The 18,103-nt window shown below is 44.3% G+C and overlaps 1 protein-coding gene across 2 annotated transcripts in view; it reads right to left on the bottom strand.

Moving 5' to 3' along the window:
• The window catches only part of LOC116811966 (S-adenosyl-L-methionine-dependent tRNA 4-demethylwyosine synthase TYW1), a 269,724-nt gene that overhangs the window by 130,544 nt on the left and 121,077 nt on the right, over positions 1-18,103 (bottom strand). The gene's annotated exons all lie outside the window — the stretch shown is intronic.

The following is an 18,103-nucleotide window of genomic DNA, read 5'->3' as shown; positions in this document are numbered from 1 at the left end:
TTTTTCTTTTTATCCAGCCACACAGGCAGACATTAAAGCTACTTTTTAGGAGATATTGTTGATTTCAGCAGACGGAATTTTTAAGGGAGTATAGGCCAAACAGATGCTTGCAATGATGTGGCTTAGTGATATATAGAAAAATCACAAGTGTCTAGACTTCTATTCACTTCTGTTAAAAGTGGAGAGGCTCTGACCAAATGTAGGACAGAGGTGATTAAGATCCTGGCAGGCTCTCATTGCTTTAATGCCTCTGCAATACCGATATACTAAGGGGATCCTTCAAAGTTCAGGTAATGTGTCACTACTGAGCAAAGCACATTAATTACTGAAAATGTAAAACAAAAGCATCAGTAATAACAGCATTCTGTCTCATCACCCCTTTGCTGAGTGCCTCTTTAATAAAAGACAAGCTATGCTTCCTTAACTGGACTTTTATTTTTTTTTAAAAAAAAAAAAAAGGACTGTCTTAATGGTTACTGCTGGCTATCATCAGCTGATAACAGGACTTTGTCAAAAGCTTCCTGATGCAAAATGAGAACTGCCCTGACCTTTTCACTATGCTTCCATAACTACTTAAGATTATGAACAGTACATTCCAAAGGCCATACTCCTTTTACAAACCTCTATCATTTACAAAATAGGAAGCCCTGGACACTGACACTACCAATAAGGAATTCTGGTCAGTACTAGATGTCTGAGATGCACTCAAGGAAGTCCAATAAGGAATTCTAGTCAATACCAAATGTCTGAGATGCTGCACTCAAGGAAGTCTACAGATCTCTTGTCAAGGAGCAGAGGAAGAATTGAGAAGAGGAAAAGATCCCCAAGAATTAAAGAGCTCATTTCTAAGGGGCTCAAAATTAGCAAAGAGACTTTTGGAGATATTTTCTGAGCTTTAGGGATCTTATTTCTGCCTAGCACTGGTCTCTATTCACCCAGAAGAGATAATGAGGCTCCCAGTAGAGTCACTTATCTGTCTCTATTCTATACAGAGATAACAAATGTTCCCAAAAAGCAAAAGAGTCTTACATCATCAAAATCATCATAATAATTCCTGTATCTGAGAATCTCACAGCACTGCTGGGAGCAATTAAAAAGGATATCCTCTGCTCTCCCCAAAAAAGACAATATTTAAGATAGACAACGTTAAGCCCAATCCTCTGTACAAATGCCCCAGGATTCTTGATGTGAGTACTATAAGGACCCTTCATCTTAATTTTAAATCTCTGAGTGAAGAATTATCATATATAAGAATGTGCTGATGAACATAAAAATCCCTCTCCCATGTTGCCTTTCTGTAGAGATTATCAGGCCTCTTTCTACCTTCCAAGGCTCAGAAGGTAGAATGAGGCCTGACATGTCTGCAGGAAAAAAAAAGGAGAGAGATTTATGTTTGTAAGAAATTCAAGTAAACAGTGACTTTGAAGCTCCTCCTTGGGATAAAAAAAATAACCAGAGTGACCCAAACAAGCAATGATATTAAAACCTAAATCTCTAAGACAATCTGGGGCTGTCAGATCAAGCCAAATAGCTCAGGAAGAAGAGAGGAGGAGGGTGAAAGAGAAGGAGAGAATTATTTACCACTCACCAAGCTGGCACACTCTGCTGTGTGCTTTACCCTTCTTGATCAGTTCACTGAATCCTCACAATAAAACAACCACATAGTTGCTACTTATGCCCATTTTAGAGACGATGAAGCTGAGGTTCAAGAGGTTAAGTAACGTGTGCAAGGATCTACAAAGAATAAGCATCAGGCCGGGCACAGGGGCTCATGTCCGTAATCCCAACACTTTGGGAGGCAGAGGCAGGAGGATCACCTGAGGTCAGGAGTTCGACACCAGCCTGGCCAACATGGTGAAACCCCATCTCTACTAAAAAATACAAAAATTAGCCGGGCATGGTGGCGCACACCTGTAATCCCAGCTACTCAGGAGGCTGAGGCACAAAAATCACTTAAACCCAGGAGGGGAGGCTGCAGTGAGCCGAGATCGCGCCACTGTACTCCAGCCTGGGCAACAGAGCAAGACTCCATCTCAAAAAAAAAAAAAGTAGGAAAGAAAAAAGGAAAAGAAAAACAGTAAGCGTCAAGGAGATTCAAGTCCAGAGATGACTCCAGAGCCTTTCTCCTAACCCTGCACCATGATGGCAAAATCCAGTGTGGCTCAGTGTTCAAGTCACAGCGGTTACATGTAACAAACAGTATCCCATAAATGAAAAATCCAAGAGAATACGGATGATCTGTGAAATGCACATTCTGACTGCAAAGTCCTAAGAGAAGCCAAAACAAGTCCTCAGGAAGAAACTCTGAACTTAATTCTTTTCAGGGGCTTATGTACTTCATTCAACATTTATTCAGGGACTACTATGAACTGGACACTGAGGCCAAGAGGCTCAGCCCTCAATATTTACATTCTGGAGGGAACAGAAGATGGATGAGAGCCCCACCATGCAGCGCCATGACTAAGGTGGGGAAAATCTAATGGGTATAAATAGAGGAGTGAGTTGATTTTGCTTGGCAAAATCATACAAAAGACATAACAAGGTCAAAGTCAAAGCTGATCTCTGAAGGACACAGAGTTCATCAGGAAGAGAATGAGATCATTTCCAGGGATGTCCAAAGAAGAAATGCAAAGGCCCGCAGCTGTGAGATGCAGCAGGATAAAGGAATCACAAACTATCCCCCGTGGCTCTAACATGGCAAATGGAATTGGGGGATGCCTGCAGCCAGGTCTCATGTCCTGCCAGGGTTAGGTTTGGCTTACTGAGGTTTTATGTAGCCAGTGACACAGTCAGATCAGTGCTGATGAAAGTCACGTGGCTCCAGTGTGATGGCTGGATTAAAAAGCCAGCACAGTGCACCGTTCTGCATCTGGCTCTCCCGTGCCTCCCACTTATCACCAATCCAACAACCTCTTCATCACAATTTAAAAATCCAAAAAGCTCTAATAACCGAAAGGTTGCTTTTCTAAGTTTGGAGACATACTTATCTCGAAGTAGAATCTGACTTACAAAGCTGTTTGTATTCTTAATTTTTCTTTTTTTTTCTTTTTTTTTTTTTTTTTTTTTTTTTAAAGACAGAGTCTTGCTCTGTCACCCAGGCTGGAGTGCAGAGGCATGATCTCGGCTCACCACAACCTCCACCTCCCGGGTTCAAGCAATTCTCCTACCTCAGCCTCCCAAGTAGCTGGTTCTACGGGCACACACCACCACACCTGCCTAATTTTTGTATTTTTAGTGGAGATGGGGTTTTGTCATGTTGGCCAGGCTGGTCTTAAACTCCTGGCCTCAGGTGATCTGCCTGCCTCGGCCTCCCAAAGTACTGGGATTACAGGCATGAGCCACCGTGCCTGGCCTAATTTTTCCATTTCTGTGACTAAGCATACTTTATTGTAGAACTAATTACATGTGTGTGGCTCTAGGGTGCTGGAGATGTTCCATAAAATACAGTGGATAAACTGTATTGTCTTTCTAAAATTCTGAAACACTTTTGGGCACAAGGGATAAAAGATTGTGAACTTGTAAAAATCATTCCGTATCAACACATAAAGAGCTTTTGCACTTTCTCTTTTTTTTTTTTTTTTGTGAGACAGAGTCTTGCTCTGTCACCCAGGCTGGAGTGCAATAGCACAATCTTGGCCCACTGCAACCTCTGCCTCCCAGGTTCAAGCGATTCTCCTGCCTCAGCCTCCGGAGTAGCTGGGATTATAGGCACCCACCACCACGCCCAGCTAATTATTTGTATTTTTAGTAAAGACAGCGTTTCGCCACGTTGGCCAGGCTGGTCTTGAACTGACTTCAGGTGATCCACCTGCCTTGGCCTCCCAAAGTGTTGGGATTATGGGCGTGAGCCACCGCGCCTGGACCTTTCTTTGATTTTCTAACAACTACAGAGAAAGAATGCACTTTGTGATTTCTCTTTGATATTCTGGTTATTTAACAGTGTGTTGTTTAATTTCCACATATTTTTGAATTTCCCAAATTCTAGTTTGTGAAGTTCTTGGTCGTTATTTGTTCAAATATTCTTTCTTCTCATTTCTCTCTCTCCTGTCCTTCTGGAATTCCCTTTATAAATATGTTGGTATGCCTGAAAGTGCCCCGTGGGTCTCTGACTTTAGTGATAGTCTATTTGATGAGTCATCATTTTCATACTTTTGTTTCTTTGAAAATGCTTTTCTGGCCAGGCGTGGTAGCTCACGCCTGTAATCCCACCACTTTGGGAGGGCGAGGGGGGCAGATCACTTGAGGTCAGGAGTTCAAGACCATCCTGGCCAACAAGGTGAAATCCTGTCTCTTCAAAAAATACAAAAATTAGCCAGGTGTGCCGCATGCCTGTAATCCCAGCTGCTCAGGAGGCTGAGGCAGGAGAATTGCTTGAACCCGGGAGGCGGAGGTTGCACTGAGCTGAGATTGTGCCACTGCACTCTAGCCTGGGTGACAGAGCAAGATTCTGTCTCGGAAAAAAAGAAAAGAAAATGCTTTCCTTTAGTTCTTTGAACACATTTAAAATAGCCAATGTCAAATCTTTGTCTAGTAAGTCCAACATCTAGGCTTCCTTGTAGATGGATTCTATTCTCTGTTTTCTTTCATGTGTATAGGCCACATTCTTGTTTCTTTGTATATCTTGTGGGTTTCTTTAAACACTAGACATTTTCTTTTTATTTATTTTTTGTGACAAGGTCTCACTCTGTCCCCCAGGCTGCAGTGCAGTGGCATGATCATGGCTCACTGCAATCCTGAACTCCTGAGCTCAAGCAACCCTCCCGACTCAGCATCCTCAGTAGCTGGGACTACACACACGCACCAAAACACTTGGCTAATGTTTTAATTTTTTGTAGAGACAGGGTCTCACTATGTTGCCCAGGCCAGTCTCAAACTCCTGGCCTCAAACAATCCTCCCATCCCAGCCTCCTGAAGTGCTGGGATGACAGATATGAGCCACCACGCCTGGCTATTATTTTAAATATCATTAGTGGCAACTCTGGAAATCAGATACCTCACAACCCAGGTTTGTTTGGTTTGGTTGGTTACTTTGGTTTTGGGCATATTGTTTTGTTTGTTTCTTGGTTTTCTTTTTTGCTGTTTGTTGTGTTTATTTTTGCTGAAATAGTTTGGTAAATTCGATATTCATTGCTGTGTTTGGCCACTGAAGTCTCTGTTTGGTTAGCTTAGTGGTCAGCTCATTAATGGACAGAGATATCCTTAAATGCTTCCAACTGGTAAGCCTCCCAGCCTTTGTCGAGGGGCTCTGTGTTTTTGTTAGGGGATCACCCAGGCAGGCAGTTTGCAACTCTGCCTTGGTTTTCGCTGCCTGCTTACTCAGGAAGAACCAAGAGCACAGGGCCTTCTCAAGTCTTCTCTGGCATGCCCACAGCCCTGATCGTGTGAGTGGGGTTGGATATTCCCAGGAATACGATGGAGCTTTTCAAAGTCCCCTATGACATCTCATGGCCCAGCTTTTCCTTTTCCATTTATTGGTGAGCTTCTTGTTTGCCCTAGCTGTTAATGCCACTTGAGGCAGCTTTGCGAAGCTAAACAATAGTCTATAATTGTTTAGGAGAAACATCCAAAGGCTTTTTGCACCAGACAAACTTGAGTCACTTCAAATAAAGACAACCTCTGTGAGAGACAGTTTCCAGGTTTGCCATACAAGTCATATATAATGACAATTTCCCAGGAATGAGACTTTGAAGGAGTTCCCACTCTGTTCTGCCCCCTCCCACACCTGCCGGGCTGCTGGTTATTACTGTGGTTGTGAGCTACTGGTTTTCTTTTTTATTTTCTTTTGAAAGGCAGTCTTGCTCTATCCCCCTGGCTGGAGTGCAGTGGTGTGATTTCAGCTCACTGCAACCTCCGCCTCCTGGGTTCGAGTGATTCTCTTGCCTCAGCCTCCCGAGTAGTTGGGATTACAGGTGCCCGCCACCACAACCAGCTAATTTTTGTATTTCAGTTGAGACGGGATTTCACTATGTAGGTCAAGCTGGTCTTGAACTCCTGACCTCAAATGATCCTCCCACCTCAGCCTCCCAAAGTGCTGGGATTACGGGCATGAGCCACTGCTCCCAGCCGAGCTACTGGTTTTCAAGGCTAGGGAAAGTGAGAATGGAATAGAACAAGTTAACACCACAAAGCTCATTTATCTTACTGAGATGCAACCATTTTTTTGTGAATATATGCTCCTCACATTGTTGCATGCCTTTGGTTAATTTCCACAGGTAAAAAAAAGTCACTTGTGACCATTTTTGCCAGTATTCTCATTGTTTTCACAGAGAAACAAGATTTTTAAGGTCTGTGCTCTGCTATTTCTGCTGACATCCAACCCACATATTTTGTTTTCTTATCTATCATCATTCATCAATATACTTTTTTTTTTTTTTTTTGAGACAGAGTCTCGCTGTTTCGCCCAGGCTGGAGTGCAGTGGCGCGATCTCGGCTCACTGCAAGCTCCGCCTCCCGGGTTCACGCCATTCTCCTGCCTCAGCCTCCCAAGTAGCTGGGACTACAGGCGCCCGCCACTGCGCCTGGCTAATTTTTTGTATTTTTAGTAGAGAGACAGGGTTTCACCATGTTAGCCAGGATGGTCTCGATCTCCTGATCTCGTGATCTGCCCGCCTCAGCCTCCCAAAGTGCTGGGATTACAGGCGTGAGTCACCGCGCTTGGTCTCATCAATGTATTTTCTATTTCCACTGTAACTTCTTTTTGACCCACAAGTAAATAAGAAGTGTGTTGCTTAAATTCCAGAATATTCTAATTATCTCTTGGTATTGGTTTCTTGGTATTGTGTTCAGATATCATGCTCTATACAATTTCAACCCTGTTTTGAAATGTCTATAATGTTCAGCAAATGGCCATTTGGTAATTTTTCTGTGAACAAGTTCTGTGCTCTTGAAAAGAATCTGTATTCAGACCAGACACGGTGGCTCATGCCTGTAATCTCAGCACTCTGGGAGGCCAAGACAGGCATATCAGCTGAGGTCAGGAGTTCGAGACCAGCCTGGCCAACATGGTGAAACCCCATTTCTCTCAGAAAATAAAAAAATTAGCCAGTGTGGTGGCGCGTGCCAGTAGTCCCAGCTACTGGGGATGGTGAGGTGGGAGAATCACTTGAACTCGAAAGGCAGAGGCTGCAGTGAGCCAAGATCGCACCACTGCACTCCAGGCTAGGTGACAGGGTGAGACCCTGTCTCAAAAAAAAGAAAAAAGAAAAAATCTGTATTCCAAAGTCTCTGGTTGGAATGCTCTATTTCTGCGATATAGGTTAAATTTGTTAATTCCATTGTTCAAATCTTCAATACTCCTACTAATTTTGTCATTTTGAGAGAAATCAGTTAAAAACCTACTACTGTTCCTCCCCCTTTGTAGTCTGTCAATCTTGAGACTATATTATTCAGTGTTAAAAATTTTGAGTTGTTGTATGATTTTATGTTTCTGGTGGGCTTAACGTTTTATTATTAAGAAATGTTCATCTTGTCTGGGCGCAGTAGCTCATTCCTGTAATCCGAGCACTCTGGGAGGCCAAGGCAGGCAAATCACTTGAAGTCAGGCATTCAAGGCCAGCCTGGCCAACATGGTGAAACCCTGTCTCTACTATAAATACAAAAATTACCTGGGCATGGTGGTGCATGCCTATAATCCCAGATACTCGGGAGGCTGAGGCACGAGAATTGCTTGAACCTGGGAGGTGGAGGTTGTAGTGAGCCCAGATCGCACCACTGCACTCCAGCATGGGAGACAGAATGAGACTCCATCTTAAAAAAAAAAAAAAAAAAAAGTCCATCTTGGCCAGGCATGGTGGCTCCCACCTGTAATCCCAGCACTTTGGGAGGCCAGGGTGGGAGGATCACTTGAGCACAGGAGTTCAAGACCAGCCTGGCCAATACAATGGGACGCTGCCTCTGAAGAAAAAAAAAAAAAAGTCAATCTTATCTCAAGTAACGGGTTTTGCCTTAAAGTATATTTTGACCAACATTACTTAGCCTGCCTTTCCAAAGGTGAAACTTCTGTGTTTCATGTCTTATCTCACATACTTGCAATGCCACCATAGGGTAGTCATTATTATTATCATTTTACAAATGAGGAAAGCGGGCACTGAAAAGTTATCCTCCAACATCAGAAAGACACTAGGAGATCCAGTCAAGATTCAAACCTAGATCTTTTCTAGCCCAAAGCCCAAGCTTTTTGCCACCTCTCTGCACTTTCTCTCTCTCTCTCTCTCTCTTTAGCCCATCCAGACACGCATGTTTCAGAAAAATATTCCATGAATTCAAAGACAGGAGAGAAAATTAGATTTTAAACTTCATATGTTCAGTGCAAACAAGATAGGCTGGGGGGCGGGGAACTTCTATTGAAAGAATCAGGCCGTATTTACTTCTATTGAAAGAAACTTCTATTGAAAGACTCAGGCAGTATTTACTTCTATTGAAAGAAACTTCTATTGAAAGAATCAGGCAGTATTCAATCTTCATTTCCTTGTAGCTGTTTTCTGGAACCATTTTGAGCTAACACATACAAGAAAACAGCATGTTTATTAAACTTCACTCATCTCTTCAAACATATACTGTGCATCTAATATGTAAAGAGACATACAGTTTATAAAGGTTCTCTAAAAGATGGGGTGAATGTCTCAGCAAAAACTAAAGAAAACAAAACACAAAGCAAACAAAACAGAAACACAGAAGCAGCAGAGGAAAGAAAATAAAGTTCCTACATAGATTCAATGAAAAGGTGTTCGAAAGTAAACGTACACAGGGATGAAATTTGGGAGCAGGAGGTGAGTCTGAGAAGTTAATCATGTCATAGTTAAATGCTGAACACAGCTCTGTCTTCTTATGATAAACCTGCTAGCAGCTAAAAAGCTTTAGATTTACACTACTCATCAAAAATGAGCTATGAGATTCTAAATGTAAATTTTAAAATAATGTAAAATAGATGATTATGATACATAACAGTTAACGTGGACTAAATATGAAGCTAAGAGTTTGTGAGTCTACAAATGACTACAAATTTGACTCTGAACTCTGGCACACTCATGAAGTGGGAGACGCTGTTACAGGATTCAAATGTCCACAAGGTAAGAACAAACCAGTTCTCTGAGGTTCCTCAGAGGGAAGAAGCTATTCAGTGTTGGGAAACATCCTCAACAACTTCCTTGCCTTACAACATGATGCCATACAGAGATCTGCTTTTACCAAGGTGTCGTCAGCATTACAGCGTGGAGCTATGTATAAGAAATGACTCCATGGAGTCTTCTATTGCAGCAATAACATCAGTTATGATGCACCTCTCTAGGACTGCAAAGCTGAATGCACAGATGGTACAGTGTTCTGGGACAAAGTTCTAAACTCACATGTCTACAGGGACCAAGGAAATAATGTGAGTCAAGTAAGCCACTTTAAAGAGGGAAAAGAATTCTTTGTGTATCAAAATGCAGATTGCATATGAAACACACATGAATATTCTCTCCGGCCAGGCACAGTGGCTCACGCCTGTAATCCCAGCACTTTGGGAGGCCGAGGTGGGCAGATCACCTGAGGTCGGGAGTTTGAGACCAGCCTGACCAACATGGAGAAACGCCGTCTCTACTAAAAATACAAAATTAGCCGGGCGTGGTGGCAAATGCCTGTAATCCCAGCTACCTGGGAGGCTGAGGCAGGAGAATCACTTGAACCCGGGAAGTGGAGGTTGTGGTGAGCCGAGATCGCACCATTGTACTCCAGCCTGGGCAACAAGAGCAAAACTCCTCCGTCTCCAAAAAAAAAAAAAAGAATATTCTCTCCTCTCTCAAAAGTTCTTTGTGCACCAAAATGCAGACTGCACATGAAACACACAAGAATATTCTCTCCTTACTCAAAGTGATATGCTTTCTTCCATTTCTCTGGGACTATGTGGCCTCTCAGTCTACCTTTCATTATTTCACTTTTTTAGAAATGGTGACAGGAATTTCTCTGCTACAAGAAAATCAACCGTGCAATTCCTCTGACAAGTGGCAGATGACACTCAGCCTCAGGGCTGAAGAAACAGCAAGATGGGAGGAGTGTGGGAAACTGAAAACCACAGGGCTTCCTGGAAAAGATAACTACTCCTTGGCTCTTGACAACTTTTGCCAGATCATCTTTTCAAAGTCAAAAGTCCAGATTTTATGTAAAACCTCTTGGTTTTTCAATGTTGGCTCCAAAAAAAGTGATAAACAGGCTGTAGGAAAAGCAAAACCTACTTCTTATCAACCGAGGGTTTGAGACCTCTGGGCTTAAGGAGAAAATGGATTGCATATCATCTGGGCTATTCACATAATTATAATCATCAACTGAGTTTCTGAAGAATACTGAGCTCCAGTAGGTTCAAGGTTATACTTCTTGCCAATTGTGGTCTGTTGTGCTGTATGTAGACTGCAAATGTGGCCATCGACTCCTCCTGTCCCAGTACCCAAGTGCCGCTGCCCTGTAGATCTGAGTGCCTTCTCATTGACTTGAAGCTCCGCCGTGTGACTTGCTTTGGTCCACAGGAAGTGAGCAAATGTGATACAAGCAAAGGCTTGAAAGATGCTCGTGCATTGGGGCTTGCCCCTCGCTGCTCTTTGAAACCCTGCCACCCTGTGATAAAGTGCACCATAGCTCCTGGGGGATGAGAGGCCATGTGAATAGAGGCCCCCGGGCCCCAGCCCAGCCCATCATCAACCAGCCAACCCTGGCAGATCCACCCACTGAGCAACACTGAGACCAAGTAAAGCCACCCAAGACCAAAAGACTTCCAGGCTGATCTGCGGAATTATGAGCTAAATAAATAATTGTTAGTTAGTTTGAGGTGGGTGGTTGCAGCAAAAGAGAACTGACACATATTAAAATATATCAGTACCTTCCTATCAAGAAATGGCTTTTTTCTTGTCTAATCACCACCAGGCCTATTAACATGAAGTGTGTTACACATTCTTGTCACTTTTATTAACTTCTGTTTTGACAAACAAAAGCATAAAGCTACTTAGAGAGCAAAAGCTTTCTCATTTGCCTAAGGTGTTTGCTTCTATACAGCATCCACAACCAATATCTGGCTCTCCCAAAAGTCCTGGTGGACCACTCACCGTGAAAACTCCTCTCAGGGGCAGAACTGTCAGTAAACAGTCTGATATAATTTGGCTCTGTCCCCACCCAAATCTCATGTTGAATTTGTAATCCTCAATGTTGGAGGAGGGGCCTGGTGGGAGACGGTTGGGTGATCGTGTGTCTGGAATTGGCGGGTTCTTGGTCTCACTGACTTCAAGAATGAAGCCGTGGACCCTCGCGGTGAGTGTTAAAGTTCTTAAAGGCGGCGTGTCCGGAGTTTGTTCCTTCTGATGTTCAGATGTGTTCGGAGTTTCTTCCTTCTGGTGGGTTCGTGGTCTCACTGGCTCAGGAGTGAAGCTGCAGACCTTCGGGGTGAGTGTTACAGCTCATAAAGGCAGTGTGGACCCAAAAAGTGAGCAGTAGCAAGATTTATTGCAAAGAGCGAAAGAACAAAGTTTCCACAGAGTGGAAGGGGATCCGAGCGGGTTGCCACTGCTGGTTCGGGCAGCCTGCTTTTATTCTCTTATCTGGCCCCACCCACGTCCTGCTGATTGGTAGAGCTGAGTGGTCCATTTTGACAGGGTGCTGATTGGTGCCTTTACAATCCCTGAGCTAGATATAAAGGTTCTCCACATCCCCATCAGATCGGTTAGATACAGAGTATCGACACAAAGGTTCTCCAAGGCCCCACCAGAGCAGCCAGATACAGAGTGTCGATTGGTGCACTCACAAACCTCGAGCTAGACACAAGGTGCTGATTGGTGTGTTTACAAACCTTGAGCTAGATACAGAGTGCCGATTGGTGTATTTACAATCCTTGAGCTAGACATAAAGGTTCTCCAAGGCCCCACCAGAGCAGCTAGATACAGTGTCAATTGGTGCATTCACAGACCCTGAGCTAAACACAGGGTGCTGACTGGTGTATTTACAATCCCTGAGCTAGACATAAAGGTTCTCCAAGGCCCCACCAGAGTAGCTAGATACAAAGTGTCGATTGGTGCATTCACAGACCCTGAGCTAGACACAGGGTGCTGATTGGTGTATTTACAATCCCTGAGCTAGACATAAAGGCTCTCCACATCTCCACCAGACTCAGGAGCCCAGCTGGCTTCACCCAGTGGATCCCGCACCGGGGCTGCAGGTGGAGCTGCCTGCCAGTCCCACGCCATGCGCTCGCACTCCTCAGCCCTTGGATGGTCGATGGGACTGGGCACCATGGAGCAGGGGGTGGCGCTCGTCAGGGAGGCTCGGGCCGCACAGGAGCCCAAGGAGGGGGTGGGAGGCTCAGGCATGGTGGGCTACAGGTCCCAAGCCCTGCCCGGTGGGAAGGCAGCTAAGGCCCGGTGAGAAATCGAGCACAGCGCCGGTGGGCTGGCACTGCTGGGGGACCCAGTACACCCTCCGCAGCTGCTGGCCTGGGTGCTAAGCCCCTCATTGCCCGGGGCCGGCAAGGCCGGCCAGCTGCTCTGAGTGAGGGGCCCGCCAAGCCCACGCCCACCCGGAACTCCAGCTGGCCCGCAAGCGTCATGCGCAGCCCCAGTTGCCGCTCACACCTCTCCCTCCACACCTCCCTGCAAGCTGAGGGAGCCAGCTCCCACCTTGGCCAGCCCAGAAAGGGGCTCCCACAGTGCAGCGGTGGGCTGAAGGGCTCCTCAAGTGCCGCCAAAGTGGGAGCCCAGGCAGAGGAGGCGCCAAGAGCAAGAGAGGGCTGTGAGGACTGCCAACACACTTCACCTCTCAATGGGGACTTCCCCCTTGCTGTTCTTGTGATAATGAGTAAGTTCTCACGAGATCTGGTTGTTTAAAAATGTGATCTCATGAGATCACATTTCCCTTCCCCCTTCATTCCCTTCCTCCTGCTGTGTGAAGATGTGCCTGCTTTCCCCTTTGCCTTCCACCATGATTGTAAGTTTCCTGAGGCCTCCCCTGCCATGCTTCCTGTCCAACCCACAGAACTGTGAGACAATTAAACCTCTTTTCTTCACAAATTACCCAGTCTCAGTTAGTTCCTTATGGCAATGTGAGAACAGACTAATACACAGTTATATGCTTTGGAGCTGGAGGGAAGACTGAAACCCTTTTAGGGAAAGGTTTAGTACCCTGAAAAAGCTACTAGCCTGAACATAATACAGACAATTGACAAAGTCTAGATTCCTTGAAAAGATACCAGAGTATAGGTGGTATTGCAGTTACTTAGAAAAAAAAAAAAATCTAATTAAAAAACTAAAAAATAAATAGGCCACCCAACCACCCAGAGAACATTATTACTTCCTAGTGTGTGTGTAAGGTCAAAAGCCCCTCCCAGGTTTAAAATAAACCTATTGACTGTCAAGCTGCCCTTCTTGTTTCTCTCCTCTTTCTTTAATTCTTACAGTGTGCTCAAAGACGAAATGGCTGCAAGAGGCTCAGCAAATAGCTGAACTTGCTGACTTGCTGTATGAGCTGACTTGCTGTATAGAATTAGCAATATCAGCATTAAAGGAAACTTCCAAAATACATGGCCTCTGTGTTCTATTAGTTAATCTACAGCCTTATTTTTCTGAAAGAAACTAAGACACCAGAGACAACTGGTATTTTGATTCCTCCTATTCACAGAAATAAGTAAGATTATCTCCTCTTAGAAAACTTTTTCTTTCTGTTTTCTCTTGGGATATGGGGGTTGGCAGGGAGTGTCCTTAGTTTAATTCGGAGAGGCCTCAAGTCCTGAAAGTATTAGTTTAAAAGTAAAGGCTGTCTGAAGACTATCTTGTTTCACTACTCTATAGTCCAGAGTGTTTGAAACTTGTGGTTTTATGACACATCATAATATCTAGCATGGTAATTCTCATCATTCTGTTTTTGAAGTTTTTTCTAGATAATTCAAATCTTTCACTGGGAAAATGTGGGGGTAGGAGGGTTGTCTTATACTTAGGACCTCCTAAGTTTTGGACACACATTATTCCCAAGCCAGGAGGACTGCTCTGTTTCAGAAAAGGGTAAGCTGAAAGATTATGTCCTCAACCCATGTCTACCAGACTCCCATTATCAGAAATTCTTCCCATATCCTAGCAGTAATCTGTAGATCTCAGACTTGCTTTTGTTCTTCTCTTTCTAGATAGGTATTTCAATGGATAACAAAGACGTGCCCACTTATTGAGATCTGAATCTAGAATGGCTACTTTCTACATATTCTGTCTTGTTCCAGGGAAGGACATACCCTAAAAGATGCAACACAACTTGCCTGCTTATTCCCTGAAGCACAGCACCCTTCATATTAGGAGCTTCAAGGATGCTTTAAAAATCCGAAAGCGTGGCCGGGTGCGGTGGCTCACGCCTGTAATCCCAGCACTTTGGGAGGCCGAGGTGGGCGGATCACGAGGTCAGGAGATCAAGACCATCCTGGCTAACACGGTGAAACCCCTGTCTCTATTAAAAATACAAAAAATTAGCTGGGCGTGGTGGCGGGTGCCTGTAGTCCCAGCTACTCAGGAGGATCACGTGAACCCTGGAGGCGGAGCTTGCAGTGAGCCGAGATTGCACCACTGCACTCTAGCCTGGGCGAGGGAGCAAGACTCCATCTCGAAAAAAAAAAAAAAAACCTAAAAGCGTAAACTCTATTTCCTAAGGATTCCTTCTTTCTTGATGATTCCTGATAGAGTAAACCCATCCACTTTTTAAACTCTCATTTTCAGGATCGGAGAAATTTGCTAATCTTCCTATTAGCCCAATCCTGCCACCTTACTTCTTCCTTTTTGTCTCCCTCCTCATTTCCCAGTCAGGTTTAGTAAATGAAGAAATATTTCTTTGGAATCATATGCCATCCTATCTCATTTGTTTATTGAAGATGGCAATCAAGGCTAGTACGAACATCTTGTCGTGTTCCATGATCCCTCTGCAGGCCTGAGAAGACTCACCAGCAAGAGAGGGAAAGAGAGACTCGATAACATCTACCAAATGTGCCCAGCATTTTGCTGGATGTTTTCAGGTAAATATCTTATACTCTGTAATTTTCCTCAATCCATGATGGCATTCACAGACAATTCCATTCATGATCAAACAGTGCATCATCTTCTCTGGTTATCATTTTGCAAAAAATTGCTATATCCTACTACTAACAGATTCCATTCTTTTTGGGGATATATGCCTTTAATTTAAGACAGACTCCCTTTTTTTATGCATATACCCCAAATACCACTCTATCCCAATGTCCCCCACGTGAGCCATGTGAAAATTCAGGGATTTAAAACCCAACTAAAGTTTAAAAACAGAAATGGCAACCCTATGTAAAATAGACACATTGACTTTTTAAAAACATTTTAACTTCACCTTTTTATACAACTTCAAAAAGTAATAGCTTAGCTATCTTTATGACAATACACTGATTTTCATCTTATTGCCTGGTAGCTAATAGTTTTATTCAACTCTTCGATTTCCTATGACATTAAATTTCAGGCCAGGCTTGGTGGTTCACGCCTGTAATCCCAGCACTTTGGGAGGCCGAGGCGGGTGTATCACTTGAGGTCAGGAGTTTGATACCAGCCTGACCAACATGGTGAAACTCCGTCTTTTAGCTGGTGTGGTGGCGTGCGCCTGTAGTCCCAGCTGCTGGGGAGACTGAGGCAGGAGAATCGTTTGAACCTGGGAGGCAGAGGTTGCAGTGAGCCAAGATTGTGCCACTGCACTCCAGCCTGGGCGACAAAGCTAGACTTTGTCTCAAAAATAAATAAATAAATATTTCAAGCTGACTGTGTGTGTGTGTGAATGTATGTGATCAATCTTTCTAGAAATAACCATGGTCTTCATTTTTTGCAAATATTTTCACCTTTTTTCACATCTTTGACAGAGCAGGAGCACCATCATCTCGGACAAACCCCGCCACTTTAAGTTCCAGCTCCCTTTCTAGCTTCATGCATTTCAAGGAAATCACTTCCAACTACAAGCAGCCAGAAACAGCAGACAATAAAACACAGATAAGACCCCTGGGGCACAAAGGGAGGTGAGGGAAAAGTCTCGGGTAACTGCCAAACTTCATCCTCATACACTGGGCCCCAGTAAAACAGTGGGCCTTAATAAGCACATTCCTTTCCGTTCAGGTGCACTAAGATAGGGAAGTTAAAGCAGACTCGGGGTATGCCTGCAGCTGCAGAAAGAGGTATGGGAACAGACACACACCTCTCCCTCCGGGATAAGCACAACAAAGAGACACAGAAGCAGTCCAGGCCTCTGATAAACTCTCCCACCCAGAATCCTTAAAAACTCTTAGTCTGTAACAGAGTGTGGCTTCTAACCTAACTCAGTCAGAAGTCCCTCCCAGGTTCAGAATAAACCTGTTAACTGTTAAGCCGCCCTTCATGTTTCTCTCCTCTTTCTTTAATTCTTTTTTTTTTGAGACAGAGTCTCACTCTGTAGCCCAGGTTGGAGTGCAGTGGCGTGATCTCGGCTCACCGCAAGCTCTGCCTCCCGGGTTCACGCCATTCTCCTGCCTCAGCCTCCTGAGTAGTTGGGACTACAGACAACTGCCACCATGCCTGGCTAATTACTTTTTTTTTTTTTTTTTGTATTTTTAGTAGAGATAGGGTTTCACCGTGTTAGCCAGGATGGTCTCGATCTCCTGACCTCATGATCTGCCCGTCTCAGCCTCCCAAAGTGCTGGGATTACAGGCGTGAGCCACCACGCCCAGCCCCTTTAATTCTTACAATCTTACTTTATTGGCCAGTGTTAAGGAAACAAACTTGAATTCAAAAAGATCTTTTTTTTTTTTCTTATTTCCCCAATATTTCACTACCCATGTACTGAGCACGTTTAGTGCACCAGGCAAAAAATGCACTGAGATAAATAATCAGAGGTCATGACCTCAAGGAACTTGCAGTCTAATCGGTGAAAACACCAATAAATAACAGATGAGTAAAATTTAATAATACTTTTGGTGTTACAGCGTGTGCCTAGTCCCATTATGACACAAAAACAGATCATTTCCCCAGAGGCCCCAGGAGATACCTTTGATCATCCCTCTCAGGAGAGCCCTCCCTTAAGTCATCCAACCCAAACTCATCATCCTACCACCTAAAGCTGACCCTTCCTTACAAGAGCCCTCTGCTGTTATGGGGCCCCATAATCCTAGCAATCAACATGGCTGGAACCCTCAGTGTAATTACCTAGTCCGCTTCTCCGCTAGCCTCTCAGAGCCATACAAGCAGTTTGCCAATCGTACCTAGCAATCCTTCAACCGCATCTTTTTTTTTCTTTTTTTGAGTCAGAGTTTCACTCTTGTTGCCCAGGCTAGAGTGCAATGGTGCAATCTCAGCTCACTGAAACCTCCGCCTCCTGGGTTCAAGTGATTCTCCTGCCTCAGCCTCCCAAGTATCTGGGATTACAGGCATGCACCATCATGCCCAGCTAATTTTGTATTTTTAGTAGAGACAGGGTTTCTCCATGTTGGTCAGGCTGGTCTTGAACTCTCAACCTCAGGAAATCCACCCGCCTCAGTCTCCCAAAGTGCTGGGATTACAGGCGTGAGCCACCGCGCCTGGCTTAACAGCATCTTTTTTAAGACTTCCTCATTCGCACTGACTTGCTTCCACCCTTATAACTCTGACCTAAGCAAACATCATAATCTCCTATATAGGTTCCTGCTGTTTCTTGTCTCCCCAGTTGCATACCATGCCAGCAGACTGCTCTGCAGGAAGCAAGATCTTTCTAAAGGACCACGTTTGAAGTCCTAGACCATCTAATCCCAACCTTTCCAACTTGACTTCCACCTGCCACTCTCTTTCACACACTCTGTGGTCTAAATAAACTACACTTACATAATGGTTATCACAAATACCCCAACTCCACGTCTTTCTCAGGAAGTTCCTTATTAACAACAATATAGTTTCCTACCTTCTCAAGTACCAATCCCAGACATAAAGATAAAAATTAGGCCAGGCACAGTGGCTCACACCTGTAATCCCAGCACTTTCAGAGGCTGAGGCGGGAGGATCACTTGAGGTCAGGAGTTCAAGACCAGTTTGGCCAACATGGTGAAAGCCCATCTCTATTAAAAAAAAAAAAAAAAATTTGCTGGGCATGGTGCCAGGCACCTGTAGA

The sequence above is a fragment of the Hylobates moloch genome, unplaced genomic scaffold (genome assembly GCF_009828535.3).
Source record: "Hylobates moloch isolate HMO894 unplaced genomic scaffold, HMol_V3 SCAFFOLD_1, whole genome shotgun sequence".
Lineage (NCBI taxonomy): Eukaryota > Metazoa > Chordata > Mammalia > Primates > Hylobatidae > Hylobates > Hylobates moloch.
Note: the sequence above shows the minus strand (reverse complement) of the source record. Positions and strands in the feature narration are given on the sequence as shown.